Raw genomic sequence first — 24,155 nt, 5'->3', positions numbered from 1 at the left:
GGGCGCGAAAGGCCTTTTCGCAGCCTTCCGTCCAGCGTACTTTCTGGGGTTGTGAACTGCGCGTCAACTCCGTCAGTGGGGCAGCGAGTGTGGCGAAGTTAGGCACAAACCACCGATAGTACCCGGCCAGCCCCAAGAACTGCCGGACTTGCCGCTTGGTTGTGGGCGGAGGGTACGTCCTTAATGCTTCCACCTTGTCTACGAGGGGACGGCTCTTTCCCCTGCCAACCGTGTAGCCCAGGTAAGTCACCTCCTTCTGGCCCAGGTGACATTTCGCCGGGTTCGCGGTGAGGCCGGCTTCGCCTAATGCCCGTAGAACTGCGGTCAGGTGTTGCAGATGTTCCTCCCAAGTGCTACTGTAGATGACAATGTCATCGATGTACGCTGCGGCGTATTCATTGTGTGCGTTCAGCACCTGGTTCATGAGTCGCTGGAAGGTAGCCGCGGCCCCGTGCAATCCGAATGGCATCATAGTAAATTGGTAGAGTCCGAACGGCGTTGGAAATGCTGTCTTTTCTCGTGAGGCCGGTGTCAACGGGATCTGCCAATATCCCTTCGTCAAGTCCAGGGTGGAGATGAACTCGGCTTTTCCTAGCCGCTCCAGCAGCTCGTCCACCCGGGGCATGGGATAGGCGTCAAAACGTGAAATTGTGTTTACCTTGCGGAAGTCGATGCAAAACCTGACTGTCCCGTCTGGCTTGGGGACCAACACTATGGGGCTCCGCCATTCACTCCGCGACTCTTCCACCACCCCTAAGGCTAGCATCAGCCCGAGCTCCTCCTTCACTGTCTCCCACATCTTCCTGGGGAGCGGGCGATGTGTGTCCCGCACGTTGTGCCCTGGAACAGTAGCAATGTGGTGGTTTGCTAACGTGGTTCGTCCGGGTCGCGTCGACAAAACCACGGGGAACGCCGCCACCAGTCGTTCTACCTGGTCCCGCTGGGGTGGGGTAAGCTCGTGGCCTATGTCCGCCGTCCCGGCTGTCTCGGGCTCTCCCACCAGCGGCCCCAACTCCGGTTCTGGTGGGTATGGGGCTATCAGCAGGCCCTCTCGGTCCCTCCAGGCCTTAAGGAGGTTCATGTGGTAGACCTGGGTATCCCTCCTTCGCCCGGACAACCGTACCTCATAGTCGACCGGCCCAATCCGCCTGACCACTTCAAAGGGGCCCTGCCACTTGGCCAGCAGCTTGGACTCTGAGGAAGGAAGCAGCAAGAGGACCCGATCCCCCGGCTCGAAAGTTCGCACCTTGGCCCCCTTGTTATACTGAGCCTCCTGAGTCTGCTGGGCTCTAACCAGATTTTCGCGGGCCAAGGTCCCCAGCTCCCGGAGGCGTTCCCGCAGATGGAGGATATACTGCACCGACCCTCGAACACAGGTCTCCTGCTCTTCCCAGGTTTCCCTTAGGAGATCGAGGATACCCCTAGGCTTCCTCCCGTACAGGAGCTCAAAGGGGGAGAACCCCGTGGACGCCTGGGGTACCTCTCGCACCGCGAAGAGGAGTGCGGGGAGTAGTTTATCCCAGTGCCGTGGGTCGTCCTCTACAAACTTTCTCAGTATGGCCTTCAAAGTGCCGTTGAATCGCTCGACCAAGCCATCCGTCTGGGGGTGGTAGACGGAGGTCTTTAGTGCCCGGATGTTCAGCAGCCTGCACAGCTCTGCCATCAATCTAGAGGTCACATTCGTTCCTTGGTCCGTTAGTATTTCCCTCGGGATACCTACCCGAGCGAAGATCTGCAATAGTTCGTTAGCAATGACCGGTGCTGTGGTGGACCTCAGTGGCACCGCTTCGGGATAGCGTGTGGCATAATCGACCACCACCATGATGTACTTATGTCCTGTGCCGCTCTTCTCCAGGGGTCCCACGAGATCCAGGCCTATCCGGTCAAAAGGCGTCCCCACCACCGGCAAGGGTACGAGGGGGGCCCTTGGTACACCTTTTGGACCGGCTCTCTGGCATTCTGGGCAGGAGGCGCAATAATCTCGTACCTCCGCATGGATGCCCGGCCAAAAGAACCTCTGGGCCACCCTTTGCAACGTCTTCTCCCTGCCTAGGTGTCCGGCCCACGGCACCGAATGTGCCAGACGGAGCAAGTCCCGTCGGAACTGCCGCGGGACCAACAGCTGGCGTAGCTCTTCCTTTGTCTGTGGTTCTGGTACCACCCGATAGAGTAAGTCCCGATGGATCTCAAATCGGGGCCCTTGTGGCTGGCGGTGGGGCGGGTCTTCCTCCCCTGGTGGGCTAGTCGCCTGTTCCCAAGCCCGGCTGAGAGTGGTATCCCCTCGTTGCTCCTCGAGGAAGTCGGTGTCCACCTCTAGCCAGCCCGGGTCCTCTGTTGTCGGCGCTTCGGTGGGGACTTGGCTCCTTACCCCTCTCCCGGAGCTCCCCGAGGGCCCCTCTAGGGGGTCCTCGGCCGTTGGCTGGCCTAAAAATCCCGGTCGTCTAGCCCGTTTCCCAGTTCTCCTCCCTGGCGGCGTAGCCCCTTCCCTCAAGAGGTTTGTGAAGCCCGGCCAGTCACGCCCTAAGACCACGGGGTAAGCCAACTTAGGAGCCACCCCCACTAGACACCGTGCCCGGTGTTGGGCCGCCTCTAGCTGTACCCAGACAGTGGGGTAAGGCTTCACATCCCCGTGGATGCACTGTAGCCGGATGGGGGCCCCGGCGGGGCCAGTGGGCTTAATCAGCCCCTCCCGAATAACCGTCTGGCTACACCCGGAGTCAACTAAGGCCCAGGCAGACATCCCATCCATCTTCACTGGCAGAACAATTTTCCCCGGCTCCCAAGCCCGGGCCCGGTGACCCGCCGTCAACACCTGCCCATAATTGCAATCCATATACAGGCACTCCCTCCTGAAGTGCCCTACCTGACCGCACTCGTAGCAGCGGTCCCGTCTCCCTTCCTCGATAGGGTTGTGGCGGGGGCTGCCCGGCCTTGCTGGTGCCTCCTCCGGTCGTCGCGGGATATCTCCTCGGGGTGTCGCCCTAGGGCCCCGGGTTACTGGTATTCCGGGGGGTTGGACATGCCATCGAGGGTCTCCCCCGTCCCCCTTACGTGGCCCCCAGGCCTGCCCTGGGCTCCGTCCACCGGGCTCTCCCGCCTGGGGGTTGGTCTTCAATGCCCCATCTGCTGCCTGGTAGTCCTCCATCAGGGAAATCGCGTCCGCGAGGGTCTTGGGGCGGTGTCGCTGCACCCATTCCTTCCCTCCCGGAGGCAGGGCTTGCAGGAACTGCTCTAAGGCTACCATCTCGGCCACTTGAACGCCCGTCCGCCCTTCCGGCTCCAGCCACCTCCAACAGAGGTCTCGGATTCGCTGGGCCACGGCCCGCGGCCTGGCCCCTGGCGTGTATTGTTCCCGGTGGAGTCGCTGGCGGTAGGTCTCCAGGCTGACGCCAACTTCGTCCAAGATGGCGGCCTTGACCTTCGTGTAGTCCAGTGCGTCTTGGGGGTCCAAGTTCCGGTACGCCGCTTGAGCTGGGCCCGTCAGGTAGGGTGCCAGTATCGTGGCCCAATGAGTGAGGGGCCACTGTACGGCGGTCGCGACTCGTTCAAAGGTCACGAGGAAGGCCTCGGGGTCATCCCCCGGCCCCATCTTAACTAGGCGCACGGGTAATCCCCCGAGACCCTCGCCGGGGTTGCCCCTGACGGCCCCTAGAGGCGTACTCGGTGCCGGGCCGATTAGTGCTGCCATCTGTTGAACCAGCCGCTCCTGGTTCGCCTGTTGCTGGGTTGTCAGCTCCCGGATCAGCTGCTGCTGCTGTTCCTGTCGCTGTGCAACTTGTGCCTGCTGCTGGGCCGCCAGCTGCTGGAGCAGCTGAGTTTGCTGCTGCTGCTGTTGGGCCATCTGCTGCTGCTGATTCTCCAGCAGCCACTTCAAAAGTTTCTCGGGGTCCATATTGGGTCCTGTGGCCTTATCTCAGGCCCGTTCAGGTCCCTGGTCAGGTACCAGTTGTGACGGGTCTGACACCCCAGCACCCCCTTGTGGCAGGGGCGGGCTGGGGGCCTAGCGCCGCGCCACTCACTTGTCCTTCGGTCTGCCACTGGCAGCCGGCGTATTACGGCCTACCAGCCAGAGTCCATAAACGCCCCCTTCGGGGCGGGGTAGGGTGGCCTAGCGGCCGGAGTCCATAAACGCCCCCTTCGGGGCGGGGTAGCACGGCCTAGCGGCCAGAGTCCATAAACGCCCCCTTCGGGGCGGGGTAGCACGGCCTAGCGGTCGGAGTCCGTAAACGCCCCCTTCGGGGCGGGGTAGCACGGCCTAGCGGCCGGAGTCCGTAAACGCCCCCTTCGGGGCGGGGTAGCACGGCCTAGCGGCCGGAGTCCGTAAACGCCCCCTTCGGGGCGGGGTAGGGCGGCCTAGCGGCCGGAGTCCGTAAACGCCCCCTTCGGGGCGGGGTAGCGCGGCCTAGCGGCCGGAGTCCGTAAACGCCCCCTTCGGGGCGGGGTAGCGCGGCCTAGCGGCCGGAGTCCGTAAACGCCCCCTTCGGGGCGGGGTAGCGCGGCCTAGCGGCCGGAGTCCGTAAACGCCCCCTTCGGGGCGGGGTAGCACGGCCTAGCGGCCGGAGTCCGTAAACGCCCCCTTCGGGGCGGGGTAGGGCGGCCTAGCGGCCGGAGTCCGTAAACGCCCCCTTCGGGGCGGGGTAGCGCGGCCTAGCGGCCGGAGTCCGTAAACGCCCCCTTCGGGGCGGGGTAGCGCGGCCTAGCGGCCGGAGTCCGTAAACGCCCCCTTCGGGGCGGGGTAGCACGGCCTAGCGGCCGGAGTCCGTAAACGCCCCCTTCGGGGCGGGGTAGCACGGCCTAGCGGCCGGAGTCCGTAAACGCCCCCTTCGGGGCGGGGTAGCACGGCCTAGCGGCCGGAGTCCGTAAACGCCCCCTTCGGGGAGGGGTAGCACGGCCTAGCGGCCGGAGTCCGTAAACGCCCCCTTCGGGGCGGGGTAGCACGGCCTAGCGGCCGGAGTCCGTAACCGCCCCCTTCGAGGCGGGGTATTAAGGGGTGGGGTAGGGGGACTCGGGCCCGCCCTCTCCACCGAGCCCCGACCCAGGGCCCTGATTGTGGCAAGCTCTCCTTGCCACCCGCTCGGCGGGGATCCGCCCGCAACACGCCAAGCGGTACTGCAGCTTTAAGGCTGTCAGTCTCTACAATCCCCTGGGTCACTTCCTACCCTGTCTAGCCGGACGTCGGCGTTGTGGGAGCGGTTCCCCCGTAGGTCCCCTCCGGCCGGCGTCCCTCCCCGGGATCTCCAGTACGGCCTCTGCTCGGCTGACGTCCCAGTCCAGGCTCACTGGCTCACCTCCCGCAGGAGCTGACGGTCTGCGTCCTTCTCCCCCGGTGGTCAGCCCAGACTGAGCAGACCTGCAGGCTTTTATACCGGTCTGCCAGTTGGAGCATGCCCAGCAGAGCTTCCTGGGCGTGGCTTCCTCTGCTAGCAAAGAAGGGTTAACCCCTGCTGTACCAGTGCGGGGCTGTCCCGCCCCGTCACACGGGGACAGAGTCGATTTCTCCATGTTGAGGAGAAGGCCCACTTCGTCAAACATCGTTATTATGAAGTTGACTTGTGCCTCCACTTGAGCCCTGGAGCGGCCCTTGATGAGCCAGTTGTCGAGGTATGGGAACACCTGTACCTGCCACTTGTGCAGGAATGCGGCCACAACTGCCATACACTTGGTGAACACTTGAAGTGCCGCTGACAGGCCAAACGGGAGGGCTGTGAACTGATAGTGGTTGTTGTTCACCACAAACTTGAGGTAACTTCTGTGGAATGGAATGATTGCAATATGAAAATATGCATCCTTCAAATCGAGGGCGGCATACCATTTCCCTGGATCCAAGGAAGGGATGATGGAGGCCAAGGAGACCATGCGGAACTTGAGTTTCTTTATAAACTTATTGAGCTCCCGCAGGTCTAGGATGGGCCCGAGCCCACCTTTGGCTTTCAGAATTAGGAAATACTGGGAATAGAAGCCTTTAACCTTCTGCTCCTGAGGAACCTCTTCCACTGCCCCTAGTGATAGGCATGAGTGCACCTCTTGTACAAGGAGTTACTCATGAGAGGGGTCCCTGAAGAGGGATGGGAAAGGGGGGTGGAAGGGTGGGATGGCACAGAATTGGATGGAGTATCCCCTCTCTACCGTGTGGAGCACCCAATGGTCCGATGTGATGCAGGACCATGCAGGGCAGAAAGGGGATAGTCAGGACAAAAGGGTAAGATGGGGTGGATCCAGTCTTTGTGCTGGTACACCGTCCTCGATCTCCCCTTCAAAAGGCCTGTTTTGGGCCCGAAGGTGGCTTGAATTGGCTAGAGCCCCGGCCTGAGGACGGGCACAGCCTCTTCCTGCTGCTCCTATTCCTCTTCTTTGAATCGTCCTGTCGGTTCTGTTGTTGAAAGAACCATGGCGGAGGTTGCGGCCTGAAGTGTTTCCGCTGTGTGGCGGAGGTGTGAAGGCCCAAGGATTTGAGGGTGGCTCTGGAGTCCTTCAAGCTGTAAAGACTTTTATCTGTCTTTTTGGAAAACAGAGTCACACCGTCAAAGGGAAGGTCCTGTATCTGTATTGCCTGTTGGACCTTGTAAGGGAGACCAGAGACCTGTAGCCAGGCACCTCTTCTCATGGCCACCCCTGTAGCCATCACCCTCATGGCTGCATCAGCTCTGTCCAGCACCGCCTGCAGAGAAGCCTGGGAAATGAGCTTGCCCTCGTTGAGAAAGGCCGAGAATTTGGCACGGGAGTCTTGCGGCAGCAGCTTTGCAAATTTTGCCATTGCCCCGCATGTATTATAGCACTACCTGCTGACAATGGCCTGCTGACCCACCCATAGAATACACCTTCCTCCCCAAAGGGTCAAGTCTTTTCACCATCCTGTTCTTAGGGGAGGGTCCCTGGTAACCTTGCCGCTTGTGCTGATTGGCAGTGTCCAGGACAAGGGATTCAGGCAGCAGGTGTGAGTATAGATGCTCGTAGCCCCTAGATGGCACAAAATAGCGCCTGTTGTTGTGCTTAGCTGTGGTGGGCAACAAGGATGGGGTCTGCCATAAAGTTTTGGTCATGTTCAATATGGTCTTGATAAGAGGCAGGGCAATGCATGCAAGTCTGGAGGGCATGAGGACATCCACCATGGGATCTGTGTCCTCCACTACCTCTGCCTGAATACCCAGGCCCTGTGCAACTCACTGCAGCAACTGCTGCAACACCCTGATGTCCTCCAGGGCTGCAGCTATAGCAGTGCCTCTCAGCACCTCATCTGGCAAAGAAAAGGAAGAAACCCCCATAAAAGGCGGCTGTTCACTTCCATCAGTGCCCAAGGGTCACGTGAATCCTGGGGATCCCAAGCTGTTGCCAACCTGGATGGTGCCGTGCCGCTCTGTGCTGGGACAGAAGACACCCATGCTGGGGCTGTAGGCATCACTGTAGGTGCCGCAGGAGCAGGGCTGGCTCCAGCGTTTTTGCCGGCGGGGGTGGGTGAGGGGAAGCCTTGATTGGTGGCACTTCAGCGACAGCTCTACCGCCACCTCTTCATTCTTCGGCGGCAATTTGGCAGCAGGTCATTCCCTCTTTGGTGGCCGAATAGCCAGACATGCCTCCTGTAGCGGGTCGACTCACCCCTGCGGCGCCTGGTGACTCTGGGGAATTAGCTCTTTCCAGCCCTGGAGCGCCCTCTGCAGGCCGGTGATCCACCTGTTTAGTACAGGCCCCCGTGTCCCTCCCAGGACCCCGGTGCCCCTTTAACTCTTAATTGGGTTTCCCCGTCCCAGGGGAACCCCCACCCTACTATCCCCACTTCGCCTCAGTAGTGGCTACTGCCCAGTCTCTATCTAGCCCCCGTTCACTGGGGCAGACTGCAGTATCCAGTACTCATCATCAGCAAAGGGGGTTTGGACCTGCTGCCTTGGCCTACCCCTAGGTTGCCCCCTGCAACTCTCAGTACCTTTTTCCCTCTGCTAGGCCGCAGCCTGGGGTTTTCTAGGCCGGAGCTTCCCCAGCTCCTCAGCCTTTCCCCAGCCCTGCTTCACCCTCAGGTACTTTGTCTCAGTTCCCTGCAGCCAGGCCCTTCTCTCTCTGAAGGTAGAGAGAGACTGACTGGGCTCCTGGCTCACAGCCTTTTATAAGGGCCAGCTGTGGCCTGATTGGGGTGTGGCCCAGCTGCGGCTACTTCCCCAATCCAGCCCAGCTTTGAGAGCAGCAGCTCTCAAGCCCTGCCAAGCTGCTTTTAAACCCCTTAAAACCCGGTCCACCCTGCTACACCACCCCTTTCCGTTGGCCGCCCCAAGCACCTGCTTGCTGCGCTGGTGCCTGGAGCCGGCCCTGCGCAGGAGGTATCAGTGCCGATATAGGTGCTGCTGATGGCGTCAGTGCCGATGTTGATGCCGATGGTGCTGGCAACAGTGCCGCAGCCAGCGTTGTTGAAGTAAGTTGTGGCAGTGCCTCAGTAGCTTGACGCAGTGCCTTAGGGAGCACCGGAGCTGTGGGTCCATGAGGGGCAGAAGGTGGCACAAAAGTAGCCAAAGCTACAGATGTTGCTGCCGAGTTCGACCCCTGGCTCCGACCCTGGCTTTGATGGAAGGCCCAGGGCATCCAGAAGGGCCATTGCATCGGGTTCTGCCACTGCAGAGGCCACAGTGCTGGGTAGGCTCATGTCTCCTGCCGTGACCTGGATCTCCTGCTCCTACTTCTGCTGAAGCAATAGGAGTTGGACTCCAACTCCAAGGTCTCAGAAAAAGAAGACCACAGAGGAGCTGTGCTGCAAGGCACTGGGCGTCAGGAGCTAGGGGACCATCTGTGCTCTCGTTCCGGGGATACTGGCGGCAGGGGTCACTGTGGAGAAGGTGAGCACCTGGACAGCATGGCTGGCTTCCCTCTTGATTATACTGTGGGGCAGACTGATGCTGTCGGTGCCAGTAGTTCATCTCTCCTTGGAGGTGGGAACGGCGCCATGGGGCATAATAAGTCCTGAGCTGCCTCAAATGCCTCTGAGGTCAATGGAAGCTGCAGCGGCTGACTCCTCGGTTCTGGCGAGTGGGATGGGCCCGGACTCAACTGCCCCACTGGGGCAGGAGTTGACACGACCCTTATGGGTGACAAGGTGCTGTGGCTCAACTGGGGTCTCATGATCATTGGCTCTTTAGACTTGGCTGGGGGAGAAATATCCCCCTCCGGCTTCTTTTTCTTCTGAGGCACCGGCGATTGAGACCAGTGCCTACCTGCTGAGTGGACTCAGGAGGAGCCATAATGGTGCCGAGAGCCTTGCAAAGAGTCCTTTCTCAGCATTGGGTCCTGGGATGACCGCGCCAGGGTGCTCTGCACTGAGTAGGAGCTGCTGGGCGCGGGATCCCCTGATCCCAGGTCTGAGTGGGCGCACAGAGCTGCCTCCATGAGCACAACTTTGAGCTGCTGCTCCCTGTCTTTCAAAGTTCTGGGGCGAAACTTGTGGCAGATTCTGCAATGGTCCTTTTGGTGACCTTCACTTAGGCAGCTTAAACATGCAGTGCGTGGGTCACTTTTTGGCATGCACTTAGCACAGAACTCACACTTTTTGAACACCTGGGACTGCAGCATACCATGGCTCTGGGCCATCGGAAGGTCGGGGGGATCCCCAAACACATGCTAAAGTAACTATAAAACTACTACTACTAATTACAGAACAACTATAAACAAAATGGACAGAGGCGCTTGCTAAAGTGAGAGCTATGGGACATTCCAGCTAACCAACACTGGCGGTAAGAAGGAACTGATGGGGTGGCAGGTCGGCAGGGCTCTATATTGAGTGCCATGAAGGCACGACTCCAGGGGGCACCCAGGCCGACCCGACAGAGGCTGCTATGGGAAAAATCTTCCAGCTGCCATGCATGTGCGCGTGCACACACCTGATTTGAATGGATGTGAACAAGCACTCAAAGAAGAATAATTACTTTCTAAATGTTTTTAACCCCCATCAAAAATACTTCCTCAGAACACTGCATAGAAAAACAGAACCTTCTATCACGACCTGTTCACTATAGGCAATATTTCTCTCAAACTTGCAGATCTTAACCTCATCCAAAAATCCCCTATTCTATATAAGAAACTACACAACACTATTCCATTCTCTGTGTCACCAATTTTCCAGTGAAGTAATTTTCAACTCACTCCTGTCACTCCACATCCAATCTTACATATACACACACAATAATCTCCATCCCACAACAACCTCACTGTAACCTTCCTCTGTATTCAGACAGAAATGGTAATTCAAGCACTCACTTGAAACCATCCATGCACTCAACTCTCTCACACTTCATTCCAAAAACTAATGTACTCACTTTCTCCCCAGGCACAAACCACCACAGAAAATGATACCTCTCTCTCCCCAACATGAGGAATCCCTAAGTCAAGGCCACTGAGACACACTCTCTCTCTCTGAAAAGGGCTAGATTCTGATACTTATGTTGGGTAGCACTTTACTCCATGAGTAGTTACACTGTCTTTAAAAGGAAGCTACTTGTGGAGTAAAGTGCTACTCTGAGCGAGTGAGTATATCAGAATCTGTCCCAAAGTAAGAATTATTTTAAAACTCATCCCTGATATTTTATAATTTAGGCATGCTAACCATGGAGATGGTTTTAGAAAGACCGAGAAAAGGAACACAGGCCATTCTTTATCTTGTAAGATTCACAGGGCTCACTCTTGCCCCTCTCCTTTTATGTATGTGCTGAATCTTTTATTTCCTCTTAATTCTGGATATTTTAAATTCTAGTGTAAGTATCAAGCCCAGAATTATTGCAGTGTGGACAAAGGTACACAAATTTTACATAACACAAAACCAACTCATAGACTCTAAGGTCAGAAGGGACCATCATGATCATCTAGTCTGACCTCCTGCACATTGCAGGCCACAGAACCTCGCCCACCCACTCCTGTAGTACATCCATAATCTCTGGATGAATTACTGAAGTCCTCAAATCATGATTTAAAGATTTAAAGTTACAGAGAATCCACCATTTACACTAGTTTAAACCTGCAAGTGACCCATGCCCCATGCTGCAGAGGAAGGTGAAAAACTATTGCACGTCATAGAATCTAAATGAATAAATTGTAACTTCAATTAAGGAACTTCTGAAACTTAGTTTCAAAGTTAAAGAGGGGATTGTGAAAGGCTTTTAAATGAAACAAGAATTTAGATAATCTATGTTTTTGGAATCAGACATCTTTCTTCTGACTAACATTGAATTGAGTAGTATTTGTAACATACTAGCATCATCTACTGGACACTGCAGGGAATGAAGTTTGGAAATTTGAGTACTAAAATATTAACATGAAATACCAATCTACACTGGTAATACAGTCAGAATAGGAGTAGCACCCCACACTTCTTTTTCCTAGCATACCTCCAAAGCCCGAAGCAACTCCTGTAAAAGATGCTCCCCATCTGAACAGGATCAGAGAACTGTTATGCAGTCTTTACTCCAACCTCTGAGTTAGAGATGCATTCCAGAACCAAGATCACAACACAAAAAATGGATCAGTGAATCCATTTAAAGGCTGAGCAAAGCTAAGAAGCTGTGTGCAGCCCTTGATCTGAGTCCTGTTGAATATGCAGTAACACCTCACTAACAGCTATGCAAGCTGCCTAGAAGCGATTTACACCCCTCCTCTTCTGACAGTAGTATATTTCATTTCAAAAGGACTATTCATAGAATCAGAGGGCTGGAAGGGACCTTGAGAGGTCATCTAGTCCAGTCCCCTGCACTCATGGCAGGACTAAGTATTATCTAGTTTGTCTAACCTGCTCTTAAAAATCTCCAGTGATGGAGATTCCACAACCTCCCTAGTCAATTTATTCCAGTGCTTAACCACCCTGACAGTTAGGAAGTTTTTCCTAATGTCCAATCTAAACTGCTCTTGCTGCAGTTTAAGCTCATTGCTTCTTGTCCTACCCTCAGAGGTTAAAGAGAACAATTTTTCTCTTTCCTCCTTGTTCTCAAGTACCTTTTATGTACTCGAAAACTGCTATCATGTCCCCTCTCAGTCTTCTCTTCTCCAGAATAAACAAACCCAATCTTTTCAATCTTCCCTCATAGGTCATGTTTTCTAGACCTTTAATATTTTTTGTTGCTCTTCTTCTCTCAATCTTTCTTGAAATGTGGCGCCCAGAACTGGACACAATACTCCAGTTGAGGCCTAATCAGCGCAGGGTTGAGCAGAATTACTTCTCCTGTGTTGCTTACAACACTCCTGTTGATACATCCCAGAATGATGTTTACTTTTTTTTGCAACAGTGTTACTCTGTTGACTCATATTTTGCTTGTGATCCACTGTGACCCTCAGATCCCTTTCTGCAGTACTCCTTCCTAGTCAGTCATTTTCCATTTTGTGTGTGCAACTGATTGTTCCTTCCTAAGTGAAGTACTTTGCATTTGTCCTTATTGAATTTGATCCTATTAACTTCAGACCATATCTCCAATTTGTCCAGATAATTTTGAATTTTAATCCTCTCCTTCAAAGCACTTGCAGCCCCTCATAGCTTGGTATTATCCACAAACTGAAAATATGTTCTTAAAGTCTGTGTATAGGTAGCAGTCACCAACAAAAGTGACAAACAGGTTTTCTTTCAGACAAGAAATTTTATCCATCTACCTGTTTATATGTAAATCAAGTATTGTCTCATTCACAACTATTTTCCTAGCACCAGACTGAACTGAATGTTGATGAAGGATTGTGAGAACTTCAGGAAAAAAACTAACAGAAAGAGAAAAATGGGGGAGTGGGTGTAGGAGAAGAACCTTATCTTGAAGTGGACTTCAAAGATTTGCTCTACATATTTGGGAAGCAAAGAAGATACCCTGACATCCCTCTCCTAAGAAGTAAATGGAAAGAGAATTTCCTTCATGAAAGTGGGATTTCAACCAGGCGTGGTTGAAAATGCTGCAGAGAACTTTGGATGATATAAACTTCTTTAGACAAAAGAGTAACTTGTTAGTTAAGTTTAGTCTCTAGAAAGCATGTTATGATTTTGTTGTATACGTAATCGTGTGTTTCCAATATTCTTACTCACTATCACATGAATTTCTATTCTTTGAAATTCAAAACTTATTCTTGTTTTCACCATACATATATCTAAGTGCAGTTGTATTAAGCAATTGATCTCCTGAGTTGAAACTTACAAACTAGTGTATACTGTTCCTTTGGGAATAACAGTCCCGATATGTCTGTCAATGTCCACTGGATGAGAAGCTGGACAGTGCAGGGAATGCTCCAAGAATCTGGGGGTTGGTGTGTGCCTATCATTACCTGTACAAAGAGAGAGGGGAGCCTGCGGAGGCCTGGAAGGTAGTGCTTGTGCAGCCAGAGGCTCTTGGTTTCAGGAAGCTTATCCACAGCAGGCAGAGACAAGACTGCTTCATGCTCTGCACAGATGGTGAGGTGCCTCACAACCCTGGGTACCCCTGGAGAGCATCACAGATGGGAGAGAGGGTTGCTACAGAAGAATGTTGCATAATATACCCAATTATATAACACTGTCCCACTGGTGAGATTTTTTTTCCTGACATCAATTGGCAATTAAGCTTACAGGGTTGAGTGCCCTTGCATTTTACCTGCAGATGCAAATGTATGTCATACTTCAACATCTAATCCTTTCTTGAATCTTGCCTGAAACAGGAAACCTCATGGGTTAATTTTGCTGAGTGTTAAGCAAATAGTTTGATTTTAAGGTTTAAGTTTGCTTCCTTTTTATTTCACCAAATATTTCCTTGTTCTTGTACATCATTATGGGTAAGGACAAAACCTTCCCTATAACATTCATTTTGCAGTCACTTGTCTTACCTTTTCTCACTCTTATCTCTCCTAGCTATGTAGTCCTAGGCGAACAAAAAGGAACATCTAAAGTTAGGTTCCTAAATCTATATTTAGACACTTACAGTTGGCCTGGTTTATGGGATATGCTATAGAGGGAGAAAAGGAGGCAACGAAGGAAAGAACCCTGTGGGATGCCCTTTTAAAGGGGAAAAGGAGTGGAAGATCCACCAAATGACATATGAAGATTGAGAGATAAGAGAACCATTAGAGGGTGCAATCATGAAGGCCAGAGAATGCTAGGATTTCAAGAAATAGGGAGTGCTTGATGGTGTCAAAGGCTCAGAGGTCAAGAAGGATGAGGATAGTGTAGAAGTCATGAGATTTGTCCAGGAAGTTGCCATCTAAGGCTTTAGTGAGAGGATATTTAATGAATGCCACTAAGCTTCGTATGTATTACGTGGACAGCTCACCATTAACCTTTTCCCATGCTGAGGCCTGGCCATTTAAGTCCTATTTTAGCCTCATAAAAGGCATTAATAGACAGTTATCAGGTGAGAACAAGAGGAAAAATGGCTAAAAATATACAGTGAATCATAGAAAATTCCAACTCTTAAAACTCACAATGTATTCCTATTGTCATAGCAACCACATTTGGTAAAGACAGAGAGATTAGTGCAGGCTGTTTCTTTGCTGTGTTATTCTGGAAGCACTGCTAGCTTCAAGCAACATGAAGACTGATGAAGAATGACTCTGAAAACTCGCATTGCCTCTTCCTCCTACTTCCTGACCACTTTCTTGAAGTGAAGACCATTAGAGTCAGATTTTCAAAGTTATTTCAGTGCCTACAGCTAAAGATATGTATTATTGGGGTTTTCAAAAGCACCCATCTGCATCTTTAGGCACTGAAATAGGTTTGAAAATCTCGTCTCAGTCTTCATTTTCTGATAAATAAAATATAATTCCATCCAGTGTGAGAAAGAATATTACTCACAGTAAGTTCATAGGCCTCCTTCTCCCATCCCATGGAAAATTCCAGGCAACTAGTGTTATAGAATCAGAGGGGTAGCTGTGTTAATCTGGATGTGTAAAAGCAGCAAAGAGTCCTGTGGCACCTTATAGACTAACTGATGTATTGGAGCATGAGCTTTTGTGGGTGAATACTCAGTTCATCAGATGTCATGTCATGCATCCGACGAAGTGGGTATTCACCCATGAAAGCTCATGCTCCAATACGTCTGTTAGTCTATAAGGTGCCACAGGACTCTTTGCTGCTTTTACAGTGTTATAGCATCATCTACCAAGGAGGCAAAAATAACCCAACAGTATAATGGAGAAGACAGCAGGGCAGAATCCACCCCCTTACCTTTCCGTAAATTTTAAAGCCAATAGCTTCCAACCCGGATAAAGATGTCCATAACATGAGATCAAGTATCAGAGGGGTAGCTGTGTTAGTCTGGATCTGTAAAAGCAGCAAAGAGTCCTGTGGCACCTTATAGACTAACAGACGTATTGGAGCATGAGCTATCGTGGGTGATATCTGATGAAATGGATATCACCTTTGCTGCCATAACATGAGAGGGGAGGAAGTGGAAAGGAAGAATTCCCAGTGAGTAACAGTCCCTTTCTCAGACTGAATGGGATTGGATTTCACTTATCTGGAGATAGGGCTTAGATTCTTGTATTCAGGTATGTGTAATTTGTTCCTCCTTTTTTCCCAACCACAAGAAACATTTTGAGGAAAATATCAGAAAGCCAGTGTATATAGAAAGCAGTCCCATAAGAGATGAAAAACATAACTAAGAGGCAGTTTGCAAAATATTAGGTACTAAGTTTGCCTTTGCATTTATGTCCACTTGGTAAAGTGTAATGAAAGTGCAAGACACATGATGTAGTGGTATTTCAGTTTTCCAGTGCGATTCCCTTGGACTTCTCAGTCCAGGAGGTGGAAATACCCCACTAGAGTGCCTTTAGCCAATGACTGATAGGGTGGCAAGAGCTATACCTTACTTCAGTCTTGGAAACAGACAAACAGGCACTTCGTTCTTCTAAAGGGCTACATATGATGGAAGTAAAACTTAGTGTCTCTCTTTACATCTCGTCTTAAAAGGAGAGAGGATTAGGTTAGAGGATCAGGAGGACCACTGGCTCACTCATGTGGAAGTGCAAAACCACTTAAGGAGGAGCTCCTAATGCCAGGGTTAAATTGTATAATCAGGGAGTTAAACTATTGAGCTTACTTCTTCAACAGGCTGAGCCTGGTGTTTAGCAATTACTTTCATAGTCAACAGATGAAGAGAAAAAGCTTTCATGCTTGTTTCCACACACACTGTCTGGAACACAGAGGGCAGATATCACTGAGAGATAATGGCTCTTGTGCTGAGGTAAAAAAATGGTACCACAAAAGTAGAGCTGCAGACAGGTGCAGGGCTAGACCTAGACTTAGCACTTCTGAGACATAGGGCATTTGGGCTTGGAGCCCTTACAGCACAGTGAGGCCACCATCCAATTCTCCACACAAACTTGTCTTGGGAGATACAGGCTTGTATTCCTGATTCTACATCATATCTTCTTTCCAAGAGGCATCCTAAACTTCTCAGTGCCTTGACTTCCCATCTACAAAATGGGGTAATCATACTACCTTACCTCACAGTGGTTTTGAAGCCTAACTCATTAATGTCTGAGAGAACTAAAAATTGAATTTGTATTTAATAAAATACAAAAACTGCACCAGAAATAAATCTAACATGATAGAACACCAGAATGGAATCAAATCTATTGCAGTAAGACAGAGAGCCAGAGTCATAACTCTGGTGAGCACAACCCTCAAACATAACTGTAGGGTCACCTGAAGGATTCTTCCTGCCAGTGGGAGTCTGCACATCTGGATCTAGAGGCTGCTCTCATAGATTCTTTTGGCAGTAGGAATCTGGATCGTCTGTGTGGTGTCACCAGACAGGTGCATAACCTTATCTTTATATTACTACATAGGCAGAGAGAGGCTGTAGGGATGAGGAGTCTGATTTTCAGAGGTGCTCACATCTCTCACTGATTTCAGATTCCAGGAATTTGGGGTGTTCATAACTTTTGAAAATCAGGCCAATTCATCTGACAAGTGGGCCCCATTAATAAGACAGAAAATCTTGGAGAATTAAGGTGATATTGCAGAGTTTAAGTGATCTCCCTGTGCTATTTTATTAGATTGCCACTGTGGAAACTCCCTCAGAAATGGAGACAGCAACCTATAGATTAAAGATTCCAGCAGTTCCCAATGGGAAGCGGATTCAAATATACACTCTCTCAAAGGAAAATTATTTCCATCTCTTCTATCTGGTACTAGTCACCCACTAATTTTGCAGGATGCAGATCTGTCAGACAAAATTCACAATCCAGCAATCTCTTCTAATTCTACAGTAAGCAACACAGGGGCAGTCTAAGTGTACAGCAGTCTGGGATGAAATGCAGCAGGAAAGTGGAAAAACAGATATAGCAGATGCTGGTTTTGCACTAAACTAAACTTAGCCCTTCACTTGAAAGGCATTTGTGGCTTTCCGATGAACCTCAAGCAAGGGGCAGTACTCTTACACTAGTACTCTTGCTCTATCCCAAGAGTAGACTCGGAGGCTGATTGTGATTCAGGGTCACAATCTGCCTCTTGGTTTCCCTTTGCTTTGGGAAGAAAGTAGCCTGTGCAGGTCTCTACCTGGCACAGGGTACTTCTTCTGGTGTACTATGGGAGAATAGCCAAGATTCCACTTATTCCCCACCCATTGCTCTGGGGTGGATGGAAAGAGCTACATCTGCAGAGGCTATGCATCCCTCAGTATTGCTACACCTAGTATGGGTAGCTTATGCAGGGGAGTAAAGGGATACCCTTTTACTGCACTCCATGACTGCACAAACTGGGCTACAGCCTGGCTCTAAATTAAATACGAATTCCTCAACTACAAGTAAAGCCCCTTAAAGACCCTCATCACTACTCCTACAAGGCATTTAGTTCTGTATGGACTGTACAGGCACACTAATGAGTTGTAAAACAAAAGAAAGTTTTTTCCAAAGAGTGACTGAGTAGTTAGAATTGCCATCTGTCCTAGATTTCCTGGGGTTGTTCCAATTTTGATGGGGAGATCACAAGAAAAGTAATTTCTTGAAACCACTACTGTATTTTGAGTTTATTAACATCCCCAAAATTATGTTTCATGAACATGGTGAAGTATAGACACAAAGCTTTGTCTAGCTGGAAAAATTAAAAATGATGTGACAACTTTACCTGAAAGTTGCTTGAAATGGGAGAACTGGAGACCTGAGAGTAGGTCAGTCACTTCAAAATTTGCATTTGGGTCAGATTTCAATATGGCATAATTTAGGAGCCACTAAAATAAACCCTAAAAATTAGTGACTGTTCTTGATTTTTTTCTAAATAGGTGATAATCCAAGAGCAGGTTCAGGGATCTCTTACCTGGAGGGCCCTTTTTTGCAAAAGAGAGAATGAAAACATCAAGCATGTTATATGCTGTGGTGATTTACCACTGTTGTGGCTTGAAAACAGTCAAGGTGTGTCTACACTGCAATTAGACACCTGTGGCTGGCCCATGCCAGCTGACTTGGGATCACAGGGCTTGGGCTAAAGGGCTTTTTAATTGTGGTGTAGATGTTAGGGCTTGGGCTACAGCCCGAGCTCTGAGACATTCCCACCTCTCACTAAAAAAGACAGTCTCAGACTATTATAAATTAATGGACTCTCTCTTTCTTTACAATGGTGCTGGGTTTTCAATGGGTCTTCACAGAACTAGTGATGTATTCTTTCTACTGACCATTACATAACGTGCAATCATTACATCTTGAGTCATTATTAATGTTGGGCCAATGCAACTTATAATGTGATTAATTGCTTGAAGTGCTGACATTTCATGGACAGAACCCAGGGGAGAGTTTTTCGTCACAATAATTACATCTGGTAAATTGTAACCTGCCGAGGACCTTGAAAGTTTGGATGTTAGAAATAATTCACTTGGCCTTATTGCATTAGACTCATTTGGAAGGTCATTTAACTGGCCAAAAAATTAGCATAAAAATCTATCTGAACTGAGAGGTAAGGAAAGGGAATTACAAATGAAGTGGTATAGCAAGGTGGAGTGGCCTTCCTCTGACAGGAGAAACCATCCCTGCCCCCTGGTGGGCATGGCCAGGCCTGGCATACCTTGTCCACTGGAAGCAGAGGGGTGGAACAGGAAGTATAAGAGGTGGGGCCTCCAGCTTAGTTGAGGGGGAGCCAGGGAAGGAGTCAGATACCTCTGCCTTGCTGCTGGCCCCTGAACTAGGGACTGAGCTGTACCAACCCCTCACTCTGGAGGAATATGCTGAGGAGCTGCTTAAATTGCTGGTGGCAGAGTACTCCAAAGGCCTGCGAGCGATGAAGCCCTACAAACAGGTAGGGGGAGGAAGTAGACCAGGGAAACCAGACATTAGTCTGATTGTGTTGCTGAAACCATGGTCAGCATGTTTTGGCAGGATCCCTACTGACCCAGTGATGGGATTCGTTGCCACTGTTAGGGCCCTGGGCTGGGACCTGGTGGAGTAGGGTGTGCCTGGGTTCCCCTTCCACTTGCTGCCAACCCCACCTCTGGGGTGACAGCCAACTCACCTTAGAGTGAATGACCTGTGTTTAGATGCTGTCTGTCCCAGCTAGAGGACTGGCTACAGATTGCTCTGCCCTGCCCCAAGGGCTGAGCCTGGCAGTGCTTGCTATCTGCCCCAGCCGGAGGGCTGGGCTGAAGACTGCCAGTTGCCCTGTCCTGAGGGGCCAGGGTCCTAGACTCTACTGACTTACTGTGTTAATCACCTGTTGATCAGCTCTCTGCCATTAGGTGATGTAGCAAGGTAGAGTGGCCTCCCTGTGATGCTGACAGGGAGAATCCACCCAAAACCATTACACTGGGAAAATAGGTGTCAATTTCTTTCTCCTTGTCTGTCCCTAAGAGCTGAGAGAACTGTGCGCCATGGCTAGGATTCTAATTTTGCTAAGAGAATGCACCTGACTCACAGATTAGAGGAGAGACTGCAAAACAATTCTCTGATTCTGCTCCGATGTTATAGGAGTTGCTTCAGGTTTTGGAGGCATTAGGAAAAGGGAGGTACCTCAGCTCTGATTGAAATGCCAGCTAACATCTGTATTTCAGATTATCAGTTTAGTACTCAAATTTCTGAACTGCATTTTCTATTATATCAAATAGATGGCATTGGTATATTACAAATTGTTCTAATTTCAATGTTACTTGAAAGACAAATGACTGATTAAAATATCTTTTGTTAAATTCCCCATGTTTAATTTAAAACAATTTCTCATCAATGTTTTAAGTCTTTGGACATAAGTAAACATTTTTCATTTTGCAGCATTTGTCTTGTTTTTAATACAGTTCATGTTACTAAAAGATTGGTACAATTTTGAAAGACTAATCTGTCAGAATTCTTTGGAGTTCTGAAGTCTGGTGGACAAGTTTAATGCATTTCTTAATTTAAATTACATTTTACATATACAAAGTCTGTGATGTGAAATGTTTTAATTCTGTGCTGTTTAAAGGTTTATTTTCCATTGTTCATACTGCAACAAACACCAGAAGAGAAACACGTTTGGGGAAAGAAAAGGTGAAATAAATTAAACTTATTACAAGCATTAGTAATATCAGGCATAGTTCTAAGTGTTCATAAAAGATAGAAAATGTTTAGATTAGATAAAGTCATGCTTTATTAACAACAAAAGATTGTATTTTTGACAACATTTCCACACTCCAAGAAATATTGTTTTGAAAAGTTTAATTATGTTCCTTTCATGTCCATACTGATCATCAAATGAACTGTAACTAAAATTAAAATTCTTACAGCATATCTTCTTTCCTCTTCAGATAGCACATGGAGGGTGTCATTGATTTTATGGATGACTTAATGAAGCCTAAAGACCTCTGGGGAGTGAACCAGTGTATGCTGATTTTAAAAGCCCAGAGAATAGGCCCATAAATTTAAGACCTACAATAGTCTTTCCTCAGACTTGGTTGTTAAGGCCACAGTGCTATCCTCTGGGGAAAAGAAACATACAAAATGAGCAGGAGAGGATTTCTTGCTTCTTTAAACCAGAGGTATTTTACTACGTAAACATGAATTTTAAACTGATTTTAAAATTGGGGTTGATTTATCTGAATCTCAGTGTCCTATGATGCTCTTGTTTCTCACTGTAACTGGCTAGGTGGATACAGAATTATTAATGCCCTATGATGCAACTGGTCTCAACCAAACAGTGAGGAGGAACAACCTCCACTGTCCCTGTTTAGTTTGGGGAAAAACGTAACTTCCCATACCTGGAGATGGACTGCTATTGTAAATTTATCAGTGCACGCTAAGATGCTAAATCAGATTTTCACTGAGTTAAAGAATGTGCAACCAGGGTTTCGCACCTTTAAATACATTGGCTTAAAAACATACCCTTAGTTAAACCAGACCTATGTTATAATACCTCACAGGCCTCATCTGGGCACTGAGCAGCTTACCTCAATAATTTTCCTGAGTGGCGTGCTCTAGGGTGATACTGAGATGCAATTTTTCTTGTTAATTACCAAAAGCAGCATTTGCTAATAACTTAAGCTATATTTAGCACAAGTTATTCTCATATTGAACTTCAAACCATTGTAGAAATCACTTCTCCTAACATAGATCTAGCTCCACTATTGATGGAGCCTCAGTTAATGAAAAACAGAGGATGCTGCTAGGAAAGCTAGTCTTTAGGATTAAAATCAATGAAACCTACAAGACTAACTGAAATCCTGGACCACATGATATTATAGCCAGAATTCCAATACAGTTTTGGACTAAGATGATATTTTGTTGTTTAGGAGCAAAGCAGTAACAGATTTCATCACTTGTTCTGGCCAAAAGGAAGCAAAAGATCAGTGACGGGAATAATGTTTACTTTTTTTCTATCTTCTTGTTTGAGGAATTGAAGGGTTTTGCCTCCTATTATATACCCCATGTTATGAGCTTATTAAAGCTCCAGTGTTTTATTAAAATTATTTAGGGAGTGTTTGATTTCTTGGAGAGAAGTGATCCTTGGAGACAGTCAACAATAGCAGCATAATGCCAAGGGAATATAGTTGCAGACAAGCCTCAGAAAATGCTCAAACGTACTTAACAGGTTTCTCTTGAGATATACAGCCAGCGACAGTCATGCTAGCATTTTTCTTGGCCCATTTAATTTGCTAATTTCTTTTCTTTTTAAAATTTTTGAATGACTATTGAAACTGAAGAACTGAATGACCACAGCAAGGTACTCTGTGTAGTGCAGGCAGGCAGCATGCAAACATTTCCCACCCAACTTTGCAAATGCTTCAGTCCTGACCTGCAGCCGCTCTACTATTCGAGCCCTGGACCTCCACACAGCTCTGATAATACACTTGAATCCTAAAATGATCATATTTTCAAAATAAAAATCCATGTCCTGCCAGAACTTCAACACAGATTTGTCTACACTGGGGAAAAAACAAACAAATATGGCAGCAAGTCTGAGAGCCTGGGTCAACAGACTCAGGCTTGTGCTATGAGGCTACAAATAACAGTTTAGACCTTCCTGCCTGGGCAGGGGCCCAGGCTATGAAACCCAGTGAAGGAGGTGAGTCTCAGGCCTGGTCTACACTAGGACTTTAATTCGAATTTAGCAGCGTTAATTCGAACTAACCGCTCAACCGTCCACACCAGGAAGCCATTTAATTCGAACTAGAGGGCTCTTTAGTTCGAATTTGGTACTCCACCCCGACAGGTGGAGTAACGCTAAATTCGACATGGCTAGCTCGAATTAGGCTAGGTGTGGATGCAAATCGAACTTAGTAGCTCCGGGAGCTATCCCACAGTGCACCACTCTGTTGACGCTCTGGACAGCAGTCCGAGCTTGGATTCTCTGACCAGCCACACAGGAAATGACCCGGGAAAATTTGAATTCATTTTCCTGTCTGGGCACTTTGAATCTGACGTCCTGGCTGGACATCGGGGCGAGCTCCGCAGCACTTGCAACGATGCAGAGCTCTCCAGCAGAGGAGTCCGGCCAATCCAAGAATAGAAAGAGGTCCCCAGCATGGACAGACCGGGAAGTCCTGGATCTGATCGGTGTGTGGGGCGAGGAGTCTGTGCTGTCGGAGCTGCGCTCCAGCAAGCGGAATGCAAAGACCTTCGAGAAGGTCTCCAAAGCAATGATAGAGAAAGGATACAGCCGGGATGCAATGCAGTGCCGCGTGAAAATCAAGGACCTGAGACAAGGCTACCAAAAAGTCAGAGCGGCAAACGGACGCTCCGGAGCCCAGCCCCAGACATGCCGCTTCTACGAGGCACTGCATGCCATTCTAGGTGGGTCTGCCACCACTGCCCCACCAGTGACCGTGGACTCAGTGGATGGCATAGTGAACCTGGACAGTTCCTCCTCGATGTTCGCCGATGGGGAAGATGAGGAAGGGTCTGTGGAGGACGGCGCAGGCGACAGCGAACACAAAACCGCTTTCCCTGACAGCCAGGATCTCTTCATCACCCTCACAGAGATCCCCTACCAACCCTCCCCGGCCGTTAACCCGGACTCTGAATCAGGGGAAGGATCAGGCGGTAAGTGCTCTAAACATGTAAACATTTATTTTTTATAAAACAGGTATAAAAAAATAGAAATACTATATATATAAAATTTTCAATGAAAAACTATATGAAAAGTAGGTCCACACATATAGGGATTGAACAATAATCCTCCAGGGACAATTCAAGAAAGGTCTCATTTAGGTCCTCGAAAAGCCTCCGCAGGAGGTTCCTGGGGAGAGGTGCCTTGTTGGGTGCTCCGTGGAAGCACACTCTTCCGCGCCAGGACATCCTTATGTAGATGGGAATCATCGCCTCCACAAGCATGGCCGCATATGGTCCTGGTCTCTGCAGGGCTTCCCTTAGCATCTGCTCTTTGTGACTCCGAGGGACCCGCATCAGGGTGATCTCGTTCATGAAATGCTGCATCTAATTAGGGCAATTAGTGTATTGTTACTGTTGTGAATGGTTGACTTTTACTTTGCATAACAATGACCCTCGCTTAACAGCCACGTGTTGTAGGCCACATAGGAAAAGCATACATTGATCTTTCCTGTGCACTGGCGGGAGTGGCTGGAAAAGGGTCAGAGTATATGATTTCCAGATTGCCTTTAGCGGGAGGGCACAGCTATCCATTAACTGATAAGCAGAATGTACTGTAAGGCTTACCAGGACTGTCTGCTAGACGGATTCAGCTGTCTCTCCCCACTTGTCCGCTCTCCTGTGCAATGCCGCAGCCAATGAGAGCGTATTCCGAAATCTCGAACTTGTCCTGAGATCTCGTGAGACTTGTTGCC

The 24,155-nt window shown here is 49.3% G+C and overlaps 1 protein-coding gene and 1 long non-coding RNA gene across 2 annotated transcripts in view; one reads left to right on the top strand and one right to left on the bottom strand.

The window, feature by feature from the left end:
* Positions 1 to 19,425, bottom strand: part of C1QTNF4 (C1q and TNF related 4) — a 52,223-nt gene extending 32,798 nt beyond the window's left edge. The window contains exon 1 of the mRNA XM_045012740.1: positions 19,406 to 19,425. The gene's annotated coding sequence lies outside the window, so the exon portion shown is untranslated. The remainder of the gene's footprint in view (positions 1 to 19,405) is intronic.
* Positions 19,043 to 24,155, top strand: part of LOC123368179 — a 32,505-nt gene continuing 27,392 nt past the window's right edge. The window contains exon 1 of the long non-coding RNA XR_006578711.1: positions 19,043 to 19,192. This is a non-coding gene — a long non-coding RNA (uncharacterized LOC123368179). The remainder of the gene's footprint in view (positions 19,193 to 24,155) is intronic.

This window comes from Mauremys mutica, chromosome 4 (assembly GCF_020497125.1).
Source record: "Mauremys mutica isolate MM-2020 ecotype Southern chromosome 4, ASM2049712v1, whole genome shotgun sequence".
NCBI classification, from domain to species: Eukaryota; Metazoa; Chordata; order Testudines; family Geoemydidae; genus Mauremys; species Mauremys mutica.
Note: the sequence above shows the minus strand (reverse complement) of the source record. Positions and strands in the feature narration are given on the sequence as shown.